Here is a 13465-nt window from a genome sequence, read left to right as displayed (position 1 = left end):
TGAGAGAAAGAATGAAGGGCATAATGAAAGAGCTGGCATTGAGGGAATCTCTGTAAAGCAGTCTTTAGCTGCATTTCAAAGGCAGGTGGGAAGCGGGCTTGGGGAGAAGTGAGCAGAGCTTTCCAGATGGGAGAAATAGGATATGTGTGCCCCTGGGTGTGAAGTTTGGAGAAGCCCACGTTGGAGAAGGCCAATAGTGCTGCCAGGAAGAAAGAGCATGAAATAAGGTGTAGCAGCAGGTATAGCCAGTAATGGCCAGGGAAGATTTTTGTCTCTTTTTGCCAATTTCCAGAGAAATAATCTCTGCAACCGGGTGTTCTTTGTTGTTAGGTTAGCTCCCTTTTAGGATTATATTTAGACTTTTTTTTTTCTTTTCTTAGAAAACCTCAAATGATTACAACTTGCACAGAATGTTTAAGTAGGTCACAAAAAAACAAGGAATGCTTTTCCCCACTCAGATAGATCCCTGAAACTCTAGGTTCTAGAGAACTGGATGCTAATTTCCTCATTCTCCCAGGGGGACAGAATGACAAATTCTACCTGCCTCACTTCCATCTCCCTCCACTCCATTTAAAGGCTCCCAGTTCACTGTTCAGTAAAAGGAAGGAGCATTTTCTCAGAAACCAATTCTCTAGGTGAAAGAAACCTAGGTGAGGATTCCCAAAAGCTAAAGACTTCTCACAGAAGTCAGGGCATTTTATATCGTTCTAGGAAGATAACCAAGGGGATTGAAGGGATATTACTGTACAGAAAAACAATAACATTTAAAACCCTCAAACCCCACTAAATTCCTTATATGACAACCAATAGTGATGCTTAATATTTTTTGCATGACTCAATAGTCAGATACAAACCTCAACTCAGTCACAGAACTCTTTCATCCATGCTACTCATACAGAAAAGAGAAAAATGGTGGAAAACTTTCTAGCAAGGATTTTTTTTTTCCTTTTTAAAGTTTATCCTGGAGTTGAGGGAGAACTTGGAAATAAGATTCTGATTAAGAAGAAGTTATCCTCATTGAGACAGGCACCTCCTAAGACACCCTTCCACAAGCTATCAGCACATGCTTTACACATTGTGAAGTCATGGCTTTCTCACGTCTTCATCTGATTCCTAATTCTTTTTCTCATCTAGCAAAATGTTGCCAGGGATTTTCACTGAATGTCATTTTCACTGAAGAGGTCCCAATTAAGAATTTTTGGATCTCGGACTGAAAACCTTTCCAAGATAATTATTATAATCCAGGGCTTCAAAGGAGCAGAAATTCAAAGGAAGGGAAAGAATTTCAGTAGATAATCTACAGGATGGCTGCCATTGATCCTCCCCTTGTCCTGCACTCCTGGTTTTGCCCTTTCCCTGTGAGCTTACTGCTGAAAATCTGTTAGGCATTTCAGCAAAGGTCATGACATTTATTACCGCTTAATATAGAGCATAAAGTGGAAAAAAGGTTGACTCCAAGGCTGCAAGTCCAAGAGAAAAAGAGAATGGAGTAGAGATATAGGCAAGGGAAGGGAAGATGATGAGTGACAGTTGGGAATTTGAGACTAAAGAGAAGGTGTGAAATGTAGCTTCAACGATAGAGTAACAGTTAAAGCCTTGAGATAAAAAAAGTTGGCATATGCATCTATGTACACACACAGATATACCCCTATGTTCAAGGCCTGGGTTTTGGGGGTAATCAGGAGTAGGAGGAAAAAAAGAAGAAACAGAAGGACACAGTGAAGATAGGTTAGAAAGGCAGGGGGAAAAATTCCAAGATGTTCCAAAAGCCAAGAGAATATTTTACTACAGGGCAAACATTAACCCAAAGAAAGCTGGTGATAAAGCATTAATATCATACAAAGTAGACCTAAAGGTAAAATGCATTGTCCCAGGTAAGAAAGTCATTATATGATGACAAAAGTCAATTCATGAGGAAGATACAACAATCCTCAACTTGTATGCAATGAATAACACAGTCTCAAAAATATATAAAGTAATAATTGAAATAACTTAAAGGAAAATAAACATTCTACTATCAATCATAGTGGGAGATTGTTACACACTTTTCTCAGTAAATGACAATCCTAATATCAGTAATGTCATAAAAATATCTCTAATAGTGGTGTTTATTGAGTTCCAAATTTTTAATAGTAGTCTTTAATATTTTTACCTTAGTTATCTTCCTCCTATTTGAACATTTGCAACTTGAAACATGAGTTCTGGTCAAACCAGTTCACCAAACATATCTTATTGGTCTCACTTTTATTTCTCACCTTAAGTTATATCCCCTAGCTGAAATGTTCTCTCCCTTCAATAGATTTTTTGCCCCTGCAATTGTGAGAAGAGTTGAAACAAGACTGGCATAAGTAAACTTCTGGATCACAGGATGGAAGGAGTACAAAGATAAATGGGCCTCAAACACAATGCCTCAGCTTCCCCAAGAAAATTGTGTTTGTTTCTAGATCTCCCTTCTGGTCAAGGGCCACTCATTTCAAGCACTGTCCAAGAACTCAGCCTGGACCAAGCTTTGGAATAACAATCTATGTAGTATGAAGAGCAAGGAAGACCAGAAGTCAATTGTGTCTTCTCTTTTCAGGAAAAGCCAGTGGTCTGGGAAGGCAAATCACCTGGGGTTGGCTCAATGAAGCAGAGGAGAAAAAATGTGTCTGAGATATCATGCCAAAACCTGACAAACAAAGGAGAAAACAGAGAATAAGCTGAAGGTACCAATGAGTGAATAAGAAATAGAGGATTAGTGAGAAGCTGAGATACAAGTTGAGTCTGGTGGAGATTAAGTGTAATAACTTATACTGTGAAGTTTTAGGTCTGGTGTTTTGATCCTACCTCTTTGGCATTTAAGGCTACAGGGAATGACTCAGTATCTTGGGATAGACCCCTGGCATTCTGTCTTTTCTGTCAGGCAAGACTTTCTCAGAATCTAGGCATGCTTTAAACACAAGGCATGCAGAAGGAAGTATACCACTTCCCTTTGTGCCTCCTGCAGTTGTGATGCACCTGCAAATAGCCAATACATATAAAGGAAAAAGTCATGATAAAGATAATGCTCTGCGCTGGGCATGGTGGCTCATACCTGTAATCCCAGCACTTTGGGAGGCCAAGTCAGGTGGATTACCTGAGGTCAGGAGTTTAAGACCAGGCTGGCCAATATGGTGAAACCCCATCTCAACTGAAAATACAAAAATTAGCCAGGCATGGTCCCAGGAGGTAGAGGTTGCAGTGAGTAGAGATTGTGCCACTGCACTCCAGCCTGGGCAACAGAGCAAGACTTTGTCTCAAAAATAATAATAATAATAATAATAATAATAATACTCTGTCTGCAACTCCTCCTAAGGGCAAGAAAGGCAGGTGAGTAAATCACCTTCCTGTATGAACCTATGGTTCTGGTTATGATTGTCGACAGTTTATACAAAAAATATAAATAATTCAAAGCTAAGTGCCAATTGATAGTTTTAATAAATGCATAATTTCACAGCATGAAACCTTTGTTGTTTGCTCATATCACTTGCTGTCTAAAACTAAAACAGCAATAATAATATATATGATATGTAAGATATACCCTTAAATAGAAATAGCAAAAACCCACATGATGTCAAAGGAGGCTCTTTTTCAAATAGCCAAAAAGCCATGAAAATCAATGAGCCCTGGAGGAGCTCCACCCTTGGGATCCTGTCTAAGAATCAGAAGATATTTACTAAATTGTGCTGTTTTATCTCACATAAAAGAAACACACATAGACGGTCTAACCCTTAACAGTCTCAGCAAAGCTCACGTCAGAAAAACAAATTCACTCAGGTTCAGGTTGAGGCTGCCACCAGCATAGGCAACTAGGAAAGGGCTATTGAAAAGGGTATTCTGTTTTCTGAGGAAACTTTTAATGTTAAGAGCCTCTACTTTTTAGAGTACTGTGAAAGCTCTGCTGAAAAGAAACACACATAGCAAGAGCAAGTAGTAGTGATATCAATAATATTAGGGATAACAGCAGCTGCTGAGGAGTTTTCCCATATTGTGACTGACCAAGAGGAGTCTCACTGCTATTAAACAAACAGGGGATGAGATTCAACAGTGAGTACAATAATCTTCATTTGGGTTCACCTGAAAGTAAGACTTAGCACCAGACTCTACATTGTAAAGAATTTCCTGGTCCATCAGGGTTTCCATGTAAATAAACAAAATAATTCCGTTGTAATACTTGGATGTCTCCTGAGGTCAAAGACTGAAGTTCAGGTTCTTTCTTGGTGTAATGCCAGTTTTCCATCCTCTTTATGCCAGACTCTGCTTTGTTTTTCTAATTTATACAATAAAATGCTGTTTGTTGAAAGAAGATCACTAGAGGGTTTGTGGGAGCCCCTCAAATACTTCATTCATTTTTAATGGGGTACTTGACATCCCACAAAGTTCACACACATGAGGAAGAGATTGCACAGTGCAAACTGGTGAAAAAAATCCATTTTCTATCCCTCCAGGAGCATGCTGATAACATGAGGTGACTAGTACATAGGATATTTCATAGGACAGCTTTGTAAATGGTCATGCCTTTTAGCACAAAACAAATTAAAACATAATCATAACCCCAGTACCACTGTTATCACTGGGTGGCATTCTTCATGATTAAATGCATATCACATTCTTTCTAGGCATGCCAGGGTAAAAGCTGCCAAATTCACAATGGCAATTTATTTCAAGTTTTCAAAATAAAAGTGATGTACCAAAAATTTTTTTTTAATGTATCAACTTTTTATTTTTTCCCATGCACTTATTTGATGCACTGTTTATTAGCAACATTGACATTGCCCTTGGATGTCCATAACACTGGCTATAAAATGGGGTAATTATATCTAGTTGACAACATATCTAAAAGGTTTAATATTTTAGCTACACTTTGAAAATTTGTATGGTTTGAATGTTTTTTTATAATATTGTCTCAGAGGTTAAAAATGTATTAAAAATGTAATTTTTATAATATTGTCTCAGAGGTTCATTTTGGTTTTTTTGGAATTTTTGTTTTTCTTTCCAACTTTTATTTTAGGTTCAGGGGGTACATGTGCAGGTTTGTTACATGGGTAAATTGTGTGTCATGGGGGTTTGGTGTACAGATTATTTCATCACCCAGGTAATGAGCATAGTACCCAATAGGTAGTTTTTCAGTCCTCACCCACTCCTGCACTCCACCCTCAAACAGGCTCCAGTGTTTATTGTTTCCTTCTTGTGTCCATGTATATTCATCATTTAGCTCCCACTTATAAGTTAGAATATTTAGTATTTATTTTTCTATTCCTGCATTAATTCATTTATGATAATGGCCTCCAACTCCACCCATGTTGCTACAAAGAACAGGATTTCATTCTTTTTTATGGCTGCACAGTATTCCTTAATGTATATGTAACGCATTTTCTTTATCCAGTCTACCATTGATGGGCATTTAGATCGATTCCATGTCTTTGTTATTGTGAATAGTGTTGCGATGTGCATGTGTCTTTATGGTAAAACAATTTATATTCCTTTGGGTATATACCCAGTAATGGGATTGCTGGGTCAAATGGTAGTTCTGTTGTAAGTTCTTTGAGACATCTCCAAACTGCTTTCCACAGTAGCTGAACTAATTTACATTCCCAACAGCAGGGTATAAGCACTCCCTTTCCTCTACTACCTCACTAGCATCTGTTATTTCTTTGCTTTTTAATAATAGCCATTCTGGCTGGTGTGAAATGGTGTCTCACTGTGGTTTTGATTGGCATTTCTCTAATGATTAGTGATGTTGAGCATTTTTTCATAGGCTTATTGGCCACGTGTATGTCTTCCTTTGAGAAGTGTCTATTCATGTCCTTTGCCCATTTTTTTTTATTGGGGTTGTTTGTTTTTTGCTTGTTAATTTCTTTAAGTTCCCTATAGATTCTGGATAGTAGACCTTTGTTGGGTGAATAATTTGCAAATATTTTCTCCCATTCTGTAGGTTGTCTGTTTACTCAGTTGATAATTTCTTTTGATGTGCAGAAGCTCTTTAGTTTAATTAGGCCCCATTTATCTATTTTTTGTTGTTGTTGTTGCAACAGCTTTTGGAGTCTTTGTCATGAAATCTTTGCCAGGGTCTATGTCCAGAATGGTATTTCCTAGGTTTTCTTCTAGGGTTTTTATAGTTTTAGGTTTTACATTTAAGTCTTTAATCCATCTTGGTTTAATTTTTGCATATGGTAAAAGGGAGGGATCCAGTTTTAATCTTCTGTATATGGCTAGCCAGTTATCCCAGCATCATATATTGAATAGAAAGCCCTTTCCCTATTGGTTGTTTTCATTGACCTTGTTGAAGATCAGTTAGTTAGGTGTACGGTTTTATTTCTAGATTCTTTAACCTGTTGGTCTATGTGTCTATGTACCAGTACCATGCTGCTTTGGGTACTGTAGCCTTGTAGTACAGTCTGAAGTTGGGTAGTGTACTTCTGGTTTTTGTTGTTGTTTGGGTTTTTTGTTTTTGTCCATTTGTTTTGCTTAGAATTGCTTTGGTGTTCAGGCTCCTTTTGGTTCCACATGAATTTTAGAATAGTTTTTTTTTAATTCTATAAAAAATATCACTGGTAGTTTGATAGAAATAGCACTGAATCTATAAATTGCTTTGGGCAGTGTGGCCATTTAACAATATTGATTCTTCCTATCCATGAGCATGAAATGTTTTTCCATTTGTTTGTCTTCTCTCGATTTCCTACACCAGTGTTTTGCAATTCTCGTAGAGAACTTTTACCTCTCTGGTTAGCTGTATTCCTAGGCATTTTATTTTTTTGTGGCAACGGTGAATGAGATTGTATTCTTGACTTGGCTCTCACCTTGGACATTGTTGGTGTATAGAGATGCAACTGATTTTTGTGCATTGATTTTGTATCCTGAAACTTTGCTAAAGTTGTTTATAGGTCTAGGAGCCTTTGGGCAGAGACTATGGGGTTTTCTAGGTATCAAATCATGTCATCTTTACAGACGGAGTTTAATTTCCTCTCTTCCTATTTAGATGCCTTTTCTTTCTCTTACCTGATTGCTCTGGCTAGGACTTCCAGTACTATGTTGAATAGGACACATTCTTACCTTGTTCTGGTTCTCAAGGGGAATACTTCCAGCTTTTGCCCATTCAGTGTGATGTTGGCTGTGGATTTGTCATAGATGGCTCTCATTATTTTGAGGTATATTTCTGTGATGTCTTTTTTGTTAAGGGTTTTTAACATGAAGGGAAAATGAATTGTATCAAAAGCCTTTCTGCATCTATTGAGATGATCATGTGGTTTTTGTTTTTAGTTCTGTTATATTCAGTTACAAGTCAAATCATTATGGAATGTCCAAATATTCTCCCAACACTCTAGTTTAATGGTGTTGAATATCATTCAAAATAAATAGGCCATTTCCTAAATATTTTGAAATCTATTCTTAAGGTTTCAATTTACTGTAAAGAAACCTAATATATGAAAAGCCAGATTTACAGAAAGGATAAATTGGAGAGGGGATGTTATTTACATTTTCTTATGGAGTTTACCACAGGATTCCTTCACAGCAAATCCCTGTGATGAAATGGAGAACCCACGACTCTCAAGTGGGGTTCCTACCCCTATGTGCTTTGAGGAGTTTTCTTCTGTCAGCTTTTGAGGGATCAAAGAAAAGGATTTATTACTTTGGCAAAGAGTGAACTTTTCTCAGTCTTTCCTGACTGCCAGGATCTGCATTTAAGAGCATGTCCAAGAGTCTGAACCAGGTAAGCCACCAATCTTTGCACTCTGTGTGAGGAAGGGCACCACTGTCAGTTTTTCACAACCTCGGGTCTTCCGTTCTCAGCCTTAGGTAAGAGGTATTCTTTTCTCAGTCAGTGGCCTCACCAGCATTACCAGGGCCAAGACTTTCTCATGGTGTTAGGTACACACCTTCTTTTCAATGGAGTCTACACCTCATGGAAAGAATATGAGTGTTGGATTCTGAATCCCAATCCTGGCTCCACCACTTAATAGCCAAGTGACTTCAATATGCTAGAGCTCCCATTTTTCCATTAATAATGGGGGTGACAATATCCAACTCATTGCAAAGTGGGAGGTTAGGTTAAATGTTGGTAAACCATCCAGTGTTGGGCCTCATATGTAACAGATTAACAAATGGGAGCTTTAATGATGACAGCAATTATCCTGGATGTTTCCTAATGGTCTCTTCTTTCTCTTGTCCAGTTTTGTTTGCTTGCTTCCTTGTTTTCTTATCTGCTTTTAATGTTCTTCCAGTAGGCTTTCAGTTGATCTAGAGGTCCTTTCTCTTAGCCTGCATTTACCCACATGTCTTACACTCCTTCTTCCCCAGCTAGCTCAGTAGGTCGGAATTCCCATCCTCCTCAACAGAAATCATCACTACGTTTTCCTAAACCCCATCTGGAGCCAGACACTATTTTCACAGAACAATAGTACATCTGCTTGTCATTACAGTTCAGCTCCCCTGGCCGCAGCCAGGCTGAACAGGATGCCAAACCCACAATGACTTCTTAGGAAAAGGGACTCTGTCAAAGCTTCTCTGTACATTGAAAATAAAATTTGATTTATAAAACCCTCACTACACAGGTAACTTTCAGGAATAAATCTGTGGTTCTTGAAAGGTAATGCTCATAGGTTTAAAAAGAAGTTCTAAACAATATTTGTCCTTATACTGAGCCTTTGCCTGGATAGGAAAGGGGACAGGAATAAAGGTAACTAACATTTATTGTCTATTTTGTGTCTTAGTGCTGTGCTAAGTGTTTTGCAACCATTATGTTACTTAATTTTCATAACTATCCTCATAAAATAAGGATAATTATCCTCACTTTACAGTGAGGAAACTGAGATTCCACCAGGTTAGCCCAAGGAATAAAGCTAGTCAGTGGCAGAGCCAAGACAGAAATTCAAACCTGTCTCACCAATACAGAATGATATCTCATGACAGAGAATGCTTTATGACATATAAAACACAATAAAACACGTTCTTTCTGCTGGCTTAAATATTTTACCTGGTACTTTGGATCACTGGAGGCTGAAGACCCTCCTAGAGGCAGCAGTGAGAACACTGACACCTTCGGCATGCAGGTGGCTGCAATACTCTGGGGTTGCATAAAGTCTTAAGGATCAGTCTGATCCCTTTCTCATTGCAGAAAGCTCCTAATCACCTGGTTGGGAGATTTTTGATTTATCCCTTATAGTCATACAGAAAGCACTAAACCTGCTGACTACAAGTTAATCCTCTTTTCCTAGAACTGTGCATGGACAAAGGCATGGAAAGACGATGACCTCCACCATTCAGAGGTGGACAGGCAACAGACCACCTGGGCAGTGGCCCAGGACTCCAGCCTTTTCTGAGTACTATAGCATGATTGGAAGCTCAAATTCAACTGGAAATATAACCTGAGAGTGTAGAAAATTATATTTATCAGGCCTCCTCTCAGGGAGTGTATGTGGTGGAAAGGGATGCTTTAATAATCTTCTTGGGATAAGAGAAAGAGACTGCCAAAGGGTGTGATAATGTTATGGCTGATGAGCCCACAACTGTGTTCTAATGAGGTAAGGTCGGGATGACAACAGGGCTCTTCTTTGGTAGGGTGAGGTCTGTATATTTGGATCCAGAGCTGGACTACACAGGACAGGCTGAGCACTGTCACCCAGCATTTGTTCATACATTCATTCATTCAGTCAGTCAACACATATGTTTTGAGTGATCACTATTAATATATGTTCTATTTGAGGTACTGGGGATAAAGCAGTGCACAAAACGACAAAAAAGGACCTCAGTCTGGTTTTTTTTTTTTTTTTTTTTTTTGAGGTTTTCACATTTTTTTCCAGCTTTATTGAGATCTTTATGCTAAATAAATATTGAAAAAGACTTAAACTTACCTCATGCCCCCAAAGTAGCTAACTAAGCAAAATGCACAATGCCCTTCATGTTATAGACTAAAAATGACCAACATAATATAACCAGCAATGTTTTCAAAATGGTTAAAATTGAAAGACAGGCTATCCCAGGTATCAGAAATGCAAAGGAAACATAAAACTGAAGTGGTAACAGTGGCCCAGGGAGGAGACTGGAATAACTACAGGGCCTCATCTGTTAAGTGGTAGGTTTTTAGTATGATGAGTGTCAAGAGACATGGCCTTGGGCTTATGTGAAATAGAGAGCCAGAACTGAAACTCCTAAATAAAGCCGATATGTCAAAGTTACATACCCACAATGAAAGGGACTAAAACATCTGTGCATCAGACCAGGGATGTGACACATAAGTAAGGAGTGTGTCTCTTGCTAGAGATTTTGGGTGAAAAATCAAAAACCCAGGCCCGTGCTTTGCCCAGGTTGGGAGTCCAAATTTATGCCAAAAGATGCTAGAAATTAATACAAAAACTGGTTCCAGACTGGCATATAGCAGAAGCAAATCCAAACCATTCTCTAGGGCACACAGACTTTATAGAAAACAACCCTGCTGAAGATGAGCTCACAAAGCACATGCAGAAATAATCTACATTGAGAGAGAATGAGTCAACAGACTTAAAAATCGGGAGAATTAGCAGGCCCAAAGAGTTGAGATAGTAAAATAATGTGGAACAATCTATAAAATAAGAATGTTTTTAAACATTAAAGAGAGGAATGAGTTAAAACTATAAGAAAAATACTGAGTACTATGGGGAGAAAGTTAAGATTATCAGTTTGTTGGTGTATCAAATGACTAATCTGTCATGAATACCAGAATATTTACCTACCTTGAGTGCCCACATGTCTGAGTTTAACTCTGCTTCCATTTTACGGCTCTGTAATTCCATGTTACATTTAGAAAAGAACTATGCAGCAACACAAAGAGCAGAATTAGAAGTATTTTATTAATGTTTAAAAACTCAATTCAATGTATTCGTCTTTCCTTTGAATAACAGAGGACACTAAGAAACAAAGACATCGATGGCATTTATCCTATTGTGAGTCAGAATGAAGGTTGTTTTTAAAACAAAGAACTCCCAAAATACAGAGGTTTAAATAGGGTACATATTTCTTCCGCTCCTAAATAATAGTCAGGCAAGCCTATCTTGGCAAGGCAGCTCTGCTCCACCAGGTCATTCAAGGATTCAGGTTCCTTCTATCTCATTTATCTACTATGCCCCAAGGCATTTTACTTAATCTTCATGTCAAAGCTGGGTCTCAAAAGGGCTCTGTTTCACTTCAGACCAGATCAAATGGGAGCACAGTCCTGTTTTTTAGGCTAAGGTGTGGAAATGGCGCATACTGCTTCCACTGTCATTGCTTGGCCTGACCTCAGTGACATGGCCTTATCCAATTAAAAGCATACCTGGAAAATATAGTTTTTAGCTGAGTAATCATGTGTCCAAACAAAATTCTATTACTCTGGAAGAAGGGGGAAATGAATTTGTAAATCATCTAACAGTGTGTCAAATCTGTAATTCTAGCAAATATGGGGGAGGAAGTAGTTAACTAAGTTTTAAAAAATATATGTTTTAGCCTATCAGTCAATCACAACTCTTTTTCAAAGTCCTGCTATTAGCTCAGCATTGTGAGTAGAAGAAACAAAAAATGAGGTGGCAATCTAAATAGAAAAGACTATTCACATACATTCATTGAAATATAATTTTTTAAAGTATGCAATTAAGTGCTTAATTGTAAAGATCCATTTCTAATTCCAGGCCTATATTTTCTTCCACACTCTTCCAACATGATACTTTCACATGTGACTTTTCCTAAAATTTGTTCCGTATGACACCCCCAAGCCAGAAACCGGAAAGTCACACTGACTTCTCTCTCTCTCTTTCCCCCACTCCATAATCAGAATGTCATCCATTTCTATTGGTTCTACCAACAAAATTCCCACTCATCTCTCTTCTTGCTTCTTTTCTAGCTCAAGCTCTCATAATTATTTCTTGCAAGGATTATTGCACAGATCTTAAAAACTTCCATTCTCTATCCCCTTCTAACTATCCTGTATATTGTTTTTTGAGTGATCTTTCTAAAACAGGTTTATCCATCTGTCTATCTATTGTCTACTTTGTGCCAGGCACTGTTCTAGGTGTTTGAGATTCAGCAATAAACAAAACAGATAAAGATGCCCTCATGAAGCTTACGTTTTAGTAGAGGGAGACAAAGAATAAATGATATACAAAGTAAATGAGTACATTATGAAAATATATTAGAAGATGATAAACATCATGGAAAAAGGAAAAAGTAGAGCAGAGTAAGAGGGATTGAGAGTGTTGATGTGGGGAGGGGGATGGCTGGCCAGGACTCAGATTTATTGATCAGAAAGTTCATTAAATGAGAAGATAACACTTAAGCCAAGAAGAAGAAGGGAGTTGGCCATGAAGATCTGAGCATAGAGAATTTTAAGAGGTATGGCTGGATTGAAGATATGTGGTAGGAGCCCTACCATCATGTTCCAGAAACAGAAAGGAGGCCAGTGACTTTGGAACAAAATGAGCCACTGTAGACAGCAATGGGATCAGAGGGGACTGCAAGGACTTTGGTGTTCACTTTGTATCATGAGACAACAAGTTTTTGAACAGAGGAGTGACATAATCTGACTTAAGTGTTTAAAAAGACCACTCTGTTGTACTGAGAGTAGATTATTGGCCAGGTGTGGTGGCTCATTCCTGTAATTCCAGCACTTTGGGAGGCCAAGGCGGAAGATCACTTGAGGTCAGGAGTTCGGGAATAGATTATTGGAGGAGGGGATGGAGAGGGAGAAGGAAGGGTAGAAGTAGGTGGCCCAGTTAGGAAGTTATATTGCAGGCAAGAGGTGATGGAGGTTTCTACAAGGGTAACAATGGTGAATGACTCTGTTATAATATATTTTGAAAGCAGATCCAACAGGATTTGATGTACGATATGAGAGCAAGAGAGAAGTCAAAGATAACATCATGGCATTTGGGGCTAAGGAAAGGAAAGATGGAACACACTGCCATTAGCTGAAATGAGAGACTGAGAGAAGAGCTATGTGGAGTTTGCAGGGGGGTCAGGAGTTTGGTTTTAGAATAATAAGCTTGAGATGTGCATCTACGTGACAATGCCAAGTAAGCAGCTGGATATATACACCTGCAGTTCAGGCAGGTCTGGCCTGAAGATATGATAAAAAATGCAATAATTGCATACGTGCAGGCACTGTGCTAAGCATTCTACATATGTAACTTATTTAATCCTCACAACAACCCCAAGAGGTAGCAGGAAATATTATCATCTCTTATTTCACAGGTTGGGAAACTGAACCACATAGAGGTTAAGGAACTTACCTGAGGTCACGAGAATAGTTTGTGGAAGAGCCATGATTTGAATGCAGGAATATAAGTGCCAGAATGCATGCTTTGAGCTACAATGCTACAGCCCAGGTAATATTAATAAACTCAGGAGTCTTTAGCATGTGAATGATATTTAGTTATGAGTCCAGGTGAGACCACCAAGGGAATATAACAGAGAAAAGAGTCTGAGGAATTTGTTTAAAAGT

The 13465-nt window shown here is 38.4% G+C and overlaps 1 long non-coding RNA gene across 1 annotated transcript in view; it reads right to left on the bottom strand.

Moving 5' to 3' along the window:
• Positions 1-13465, bottom strand: part of LOC112624925 — an 86152-nt gene that overhangs the window by 27787 nt on the left and 44900 nt on the right. Inside the window, exons 5-6 of the long non-coding RNA XR_003119488.1 lie at positions 10728-10805; positions 8993-9148 (exon numbers count right to left, since the gene is read on the bottom strand). This is a non-coding gene — a long non-coding RNA (uncharacterized LOC112624925). The remainder of the gene's footprint in view (positions 1-8992; positions 9149-10727; positions 10806-13465) is intronic.

The sequence above is a fragment of the Theropithecus gelada genome, chromosome 5 (assembly GCF_003255815.1).
Source record: "Theropithecus gelada isolate Dixy chromosome 5, Tgel_1.0, whole genome shotgun sequence".
NCBI lineage: Eukaryota > Metazoa > Chordata > Mammalia > Primates > Cercopithecidae > Theropithecus > Theropithecus gelada.
The sequence above is the reverse complement of the archived record's forward strand: the minus strand, read 5'-3'. Positions and strand labels throughout refer to the sequence as shown.